Genomic DNA, 7,436 nt, shown 5'->3' on the forward strand with positions numbered 1-7,436 from the left:
CTGATCAATTTGAATGCTTACTGAACCAACATGATAGCATAATGTTTCCGATGCACTGCATTCGTTTTGACCAAGCCGTTATGTAGTTGTTCTCAACGACTGAGCAACAGCGCTGCGCTGGCATGACGCGCTGTGCGTTGCGCGAAAAACATCACAATCAATTGTGTGGGCTTATCCATCGCATGACCATAGAAGCGTAACAAAGCCTGAACCGATATTAGCCTTTGGAAGGAGCGAGAAACGGATATTAAACTTGGCAGTAGACGCCGATAAGCACCACCTGCTCCTCAGTCCACTCAGTTGCTTAATTTGCTCTTGCGTTTGCAAACTAACAAAAACATAGCGTTGTTGCCATTATGCTAGTGGCAACCGTTACAGGCAGCAGTTCGTCTTTATCAAATGTGCAAATTTTAGCAGCAGGTCCAGATCTCGTACATCTCGAGTAAGAGAAACAGAACTGAAGTTAAACAGTGAAGTGTGAGTTGACTACTTCTTTAACACCAAATTTGCCACCTGGCGGCTTCGTGCAGTGGTGTTATGCCTGTGAGTCCACAGCGAACGGCCGTGCCTCTGAAAAAGGCAATCTGTGTCAAGACCAGCCCGCCTGACGCGAACAACTCAACGGCATCAACAGGCGGACGGCGCCTTTCTGTTGTTCACGTGCAGTGAGTCATCCCAGCAAGCGAGCCCGTCGAGTAAACACAACGGGCGTCTTCATGTCTGGGGGTCTGACGCGGCCTAGTGGCGACCCCATTGGAGGAATCTGCCCTGACGACCAGCGGCGCTTCTGGTTGGTCATTTGAGTTGGACCCGGTGCATATAAAAGAAGCCCTGCGGCGCGTCGCGATCGGCGGTTCTAGGGAAAGCTGACATGTGTGTCAGAGCGGACCCGTTTGAGAGCAGACCTATGTGTTAGAGAGGAGAGCACGGCTCTTCGAGTCTCTGTCGGCCCCAGTGCCGAATTTGTAACGCCTCTGTATATAAGCTGTACATAAACCTTGTTTAACTCACCGTGGTCTCGTCCGCTCGTCTATCAGCTCTGCGCAGAAGCAGTCGCGAGCTGAGAAACCTACGCTACCAAACGGCTGGTGACCTTCCCGGCGGAGTTCAAAGCAGTGGCGCCTTTGGGACCGTGTTGGCGTCGCCGTCCTTCGAAACAGTGGTTGCAGCGGTGAGATTTCGAGGCGCCCTTCGTAACGTCGTCGGAGGTGCGTTTCGCAACAGTGGTGGCAGCGGTGGGATCGGCCGGCGTCAGTGACATCGATGCGGTGAGTGCCTGATGTTTTCCCCTCAGTTCATCAGACTACTCTAGCTCAGGTTGTAGTAGTTTAGAGAAGGGCTGTGTGAAGCATTGAAGTGAGCTTTGATCGTTTCAAGCAAAGGCGAAGTGCTTTGAAACCAATGTTAATGTGGAGAGGGTAAACACGGGAGTGTGAAAAATTTCTTGCGCGTCTTGCTAGTAGACTTATAGTGGGTACGGCAATTAAATTCTTAACAGGGGCAAACAGCAAGAGGCTAGTGTGAACCATGGAGAACCTTAAAGTGAAGGAACTCATCGAAATTTGTGAGGAACTCGGCATTACTCTGGGCCGTGCGAAACGAAAGCAAGCGATCCTTGAGATCATGAAGGATGAGGCAGTGTCGGCTGAGGAAGTCGATGAGGTCTGGGTGGATATCAAAGCACGCCGCGAGGAGGCTGAAAGGCGAGAAGCTCGCGAACGTGAGGAGGCTGAAAGGCGAGAAGCTCGCGAACGTGAAGAGGCTGAAAGGCGAGAAGCTCGCGAACGTGAAGAGGCTGAAATGCGAGAAGCTCGTGAACGTGAAGAAGCTGAAAGGCGCGAAGCTCGCGAACGTGAAAAAGCTGTAAGGCGAGAAGTTCGCGAACGTGAAGAAGCTGAAAGGCGAGAACGCTGCGAAAAGACCGAGAGACAGGTGCGCCTCGAGTTGAAACAAATAAAATTGGCAATCCTACAGTGTGCGCAGGCGTCTAGCGTAGCTGCTGCGGCAGTTCAGGTCAACGGTCAAAGAATTCGCGATCAACTGCCCCCGTTCGTAGTAGGCGAAGACATGGCGAAGTATCTCGTCAAGTTTGAACACGTCTGTGAGCGAAACGCTTTGAAGCGGTCTCTTTGGGCGCGGAACCTGTTAGCTCTTCTTCCCGGCGAAGTGTCCGACGCGATAACTTGCTTGTCGAGGGAAGCGTTTGAGAGCTATGACGAGGTTAAGGAAGTGCTCTTGAGACGTTATAAGTTGTCACCCGAGGCTTTCAGGCAAAGGTTCCGGTATGCTAAAAAGGGGAATGAGTCACACGTTGACTTCGCGTTTCGTCTTAAAGCCGCTTTAATTGAATGGCTCAAGGGCGAAGGTGTTTATGACGACCGCGATAAAGTGGTGGGATGCGTTGCAATGAAGATATTCTACCGCTGCATCGAGGAGGATGTCAAACTTTGGCTGCAGGACAGACTTGGTGAAGTACAGCTAAACAAGGCAGCAGAGTTAGCTGAAGAGTATTATACTCGCCAAAAGTTGCATAGCAGGGCAGTGCGCGTGGAAAAGGATGAAAGGAAAGAGGGCTTTTCAAGAAAACCTGATCAACGGAAACCCGCTCCGCACCGTAATTTCAAGAAGGACCCGTCTCTTACGAAGGACACTGTAGGGGAAGGACAAACGGAAGCAAAGAAATCGAGTGAGGTTTCTACCACACGGGCATTTGAATCGGAAAACAAACGGAAGCCGCTAATCTGCTACAACTGCAAAAAGGAAGCACACATCGCGAGAAACTGCCAGGAAAAGTTTGCCTTCGCAACGATCCGAGAATCAGAATAAAACATGCGGTTGTTGGAGCCGTATCTCCAAGAAATTAGGGTGAATCAGAAAACGTGCCGAACACTTAGAGACTCAGCGGCAACCATGGACGTTGTCCATCCTTCATTGGTGTCTCCGGATGACTTTACAGGAGAACGCTCGTGGATCAGGCAAGTCGCCGAGGAGCAGAGTGCTTGCCTACCAATAGCTACGGTTGTCATTGAAGGCCCGTTCGGTAAGCTTCGCACCGAAGCGGCTGTGTCTGCCGCGCTAAACGATCGTTTTCCTTATCTTTCCTCCAACAACTCAGAGCAGCTTCTCAAAGAGCAGGGCAAATCGTTCTTCCCCAACTTAGCGTACATGGCCCTCACGCGATCGCAAGCGCGAAAGCTTTCGCAGAAGCTTGATCTTGCTCAATGCGGTGAACTCTCAAATGACCTTGTCAGCGGGTCGACGGAACCCCATAAAGGAAATTTTCCGCGTGAGTCATGTGAGCAGTCACGCGAACGGCCCGTCGCCGAAGCGACCGGCGCGGTTTGCGTAGGGGGAGACGACATGGCGCCATTGAGTCAGAGCGAGAGGGTTGCAACGCTCTCGCCTGTAGCGGAAAGTTGGAGCGAGCTGTCGAGGGATGATCGAGAGACGCCCATTCAAGAGCAGCGCGAGGACCTCTCGATTAACGCGCCAGTGAAAAGCCACATGAAAGCTGCCCAAGTGTTGTCGAAAGAGTACAACGACAAATCGGTGAAGCGCGCTTTTGAAGTAGGAAGTCAGGTAATGCTGCTGCAGCCGTCCAAAAGGAACAAGCTTGAGGTTGATTGGGAAGGGCCCGCAAAAGTAGTATCGAAGCTTTCTGATGCCAATTATGAAGTGAAATTAGGAAGGCGGCTGAACAAAATTTACAACTTGATGAAACCATACGTTCAACTTCAAGCGGTCGTAAATCTGCGGTTGAATGCTCCAGAGCAAGAGGGAACAGAAATTTGGAGTTCTAGTGATATAATCGAAAGGGGATCGGAGGTAACCTTGGAGCAGTTGAACCTAGAGCCTAGGTTAAGCGAAGTCCAAAAGGAGGACCCGAGAAAGATTGTTTCCAAGATTGGAGGCGTGTGTTCGGACCGTCCCGGAGACACGAAGGTGAACGGACACGATATAAAGCTAACTTGTGAGGAGGCGATCCCTGGCATACCGTATCGTTGTTCCCCTCTGCAACGTCGCAAGTACGAGCAGCTGTTGGTACCGCATAGGTATCGTCGCCTTAAAGTGACCGAGTGGCCGGTTACTGAGATGGAGCAGGATACTCCGACAGCGCAACTTTGACGTTCGCTAAAAAAAAGGAAAGCTAAACGCTAATGCAGGTGCATTGAGCAGTGCGTTCTAGTTAGTACCTTCTCAACCTTTCGGTTTCTCGCTGGCGATTCGGGGCAAAATTTTGACCTCGTCACGACCTTAGCTGAGCGCTCTCGTCCAGAGTGAGCTCAAGGAGCCAACTTTATGTTGTATTCTGATTCGTTACGTTGTTGTACGTGAAAAAAATTTGAGTTGTCATTTTAAGGGCCTTTTGTCCCACATGTGCCTCTTGATGTAGAGGGAAAGAAATTCCGATAGACACTTAGCTAGGTATATGTTGTACTATCTATACTTTGTCTGGTGTTCTGTCGGGTGACCGAGGGCACTTCCTTGTGTCGTGTGTTGTCTGTTGTCGATCCGTTCTTGACAAGTTGCAGAACCATCGACAAGTGCTGAAACCAAAGATCGTCAGAGACGAGCGAAGCTGGTCGGCAAGTTGTGGCGACAAGCCAGTGGAGCTGGGATCCGTCGTCAAGAATTGGATGTGTTCCCGGAACAGAGTCTGGAGCTGCATTTTCCCCGTGGTTTTGGAGGCGAACCTGGAGGGACCTGGCGAACGAGCGCGCCTGTCATCCGAGCCCCGTGGAAGCAGCTCGTCTTTTCGGCGCATTGTCTGGCGGCGGCGGTGCTGTTATGCCTTCGAGTCCACAGCGAACGGCCATGCCTCTGAAAAAGGCAATCTGTGTCAAAGCCAGCCTGCCTGACGCGAACAACTCAACGGCGTCAACAGGCGGACGGCGCCTTTCTGTCGTGCACGTGCAGTGAGTCATCCCAGCAAGCGAGCCCGTCGAGTAAACAACGGGCGTCTTCATGTCTGGGGGTCTGACGCGGCCCAGCGGCGACCCCATTGGAGGAATCTGCCCTGACGACCAGCGGCGCTTCTGGTTGGACATTTGAGTTGGACCCGGTGCATATAAAAGAAGTCCTGCGGCGCGTCGCGATCGGCGGTCCTAGGGAAAGCTGACATGTGTGTCAGAGCGGACCCGTTTGAGAGCAGACCTATGTGTTAGAGAGGGGAGCTCGGCTCTTCGAGTCTCTGTCGGCCCCAGTGCCGAATTTGTAACGCCTCTGTATATAGGCTGTACATAAACCTTCTTTAACTCACCGTGGTCTCGTCCGCTCGTCAATCAGCTCTGCGCAGAAGCAGTCGCGAGCTGAGAAACCTATGCTACCAAACGGCTGGTGACCTTCCCGGCGGAGTTCGAAGCAGTGGCGCCTTCGGGACCGTGTTGGCGTCGCCGTCTTTAGAAACAGTGGTTGCAGCGGTGAGATTTCGAGGCGCCCTTCGTAACGTCCTGGGAGGTGCGTTTCGCAACAGTGGTTAGTGTGATCAATTGTAAATCCGAAGGTGGCAGGTTCGATTCGGCGCTGTCGCACCTTTCTTTTTTTTGACAGGTGCTTTCGCAAATGTTTTTTATACAACTCTTTTTGTTATTTTTTTAGTGGCAGCTCGTAATGGCGGTTCTGACCCTGCTTCGCGCTCCTGCATTGCCAGCTGGAGCACGCCATCCACCTTCCGCCCCACCATCGCCACCATACACCGTGTGCCACCAACATTACCCGCACCATAATCCACCATTCTTATGGTGGACAGCTTTTCAATACAGATGGAATTTATTGATATTGACAAATGACTAATACGAGGTATCCCTGACAGCTTTTTACTCCGGGACCTCCTTCTGTACTAATGATTATAAAAAAATGAAAATTGAATGAATGCAATGATGTCTTAGTTGTAACGTAAAAAATAATGAGATTCGTGTGCAAACTGGTGGTAGTTGGATGCTGATAACCTTATCGCTGCCTCGGTGGTCTGAGAAAAACTCACTTGAAATACACAGCACTTTTTTGTGCGCTGACGCACACAATGTAGACAGGACCAGCTCTTGCTGACAGTCGTTTCTCACATTTACTATCGTTAAAGCACTGTTTTTTTTTTAAATATCAATAGCCTTTATAGCTAGACATTCACCTTTCGATTTGGATAAACTGATATAGCTTGGCCAAGCCACAATGTGTGCACATGTACTGCGGATTCAGCTGCAAACAGATTTTCAATGAATATACACTAAGGCGTGCTAATACAGCCCTGCTTAATTTGTACAATAATAACGTATACCAGGTTTACGTGCCGAAAGCAGCATATGACTTTAAAATGCGTTATTGTAGAAGAGTCCGCAAACTTGGGCAACCTAGTGTTCTTTAACACGCGCCTAAACCTAAGCACATAAGCCTCAAGCATTGTCACCTCCATTGAAAATGCGGCCGCCGTGGCTTTGATTCGATCACGTGACCTGCAGTTCAGCATCCGAGTAATTGAAAAAAAAAGAATAGCGCAGGAATGTTCTCTCATTTCGACTAGCAGGTACGTTACCGTTAGCTGTGTACCGTGCGATGACACATTTAGGATCTTGATAAAAGTTGGTGCACCAGCACCAGCCTACTTTATGCTCAATAACGTGCAGCTTCATTCAACGAAATGAATTTGCTTACGTTGCAATAGATGAAAATAGCTGAGGGTTCCTCGAGCTTTCGCCTATCGGATGGCGAAGGTGATGTGGTGTGCATATGTGATAGTGAAAGTCATCTTCAGAGCTTTGGGGAGACCATATACGTTACGGACAGCAGGGCTTGGTATAATCGAGAAAACATGTACCTTAGATACTATCCTAAATACTTTTTGGGTATTTTGTATCTGTATCGCAATAATTCTTGCAAAACGGGTACCGGCGTCTGTATTTCCGAGACAATCAATATTGTATATTGTATCAAAAAATGCAAAATACTTCCATAAAAACGTCACCATGTATGTGACATCAAAAAGGGCAGCTGAATTCTGCTTCTCCAGATGGTACTTCAGCCACTGAGCCACCTCATGAAATCTAGCAACAGGGGCATTCCTTCTTCTGTCCGCTAGAGTTTTTCAGAAAGCATAGGTGATTAGTTCTATAGGCGTCTATATTAGTGAAGCAAGATCACGTGATGAAACTCGAACGGTCTCGGCAAAACAAGTGCGTCAACGTCTACGGGCAGCTGACCTTTTGTTTCACAATTTTTTCTCTTTCTTCCCTGCTATGTTGGCGCCATGAACCTGTTTGTACTCCAGCACGGTACTCAGCTTCGTACTTCATTGCTTGCAGCGTCATTCAGTTAAACTTGGATGCCACTATAGTGCCATTACCTAAGTTTGTATGGGGTGAGGCGTCGTCGCTAAAACCGAAGAATGCAAGAATGGGATATAAGATCGACTTACATTATGCAGTCAGGTACTGTGTCGATGC

Source organism: Rhipicephalus microplus, chromosome 9, assembly GCF_043290135.1.
Source record: "Rhipicephalus microplus isolate Deutch F79 chromosome 9, USDA_Rmic, whole genome shotgun sequence".
Classification (NCBI taxonomy): Eukaryota; Metazoa; Arthropoda; class Arachnida; order Ixodida; family Ixodidae; genus Rhipicephalus; species Rhipicephalus microplus.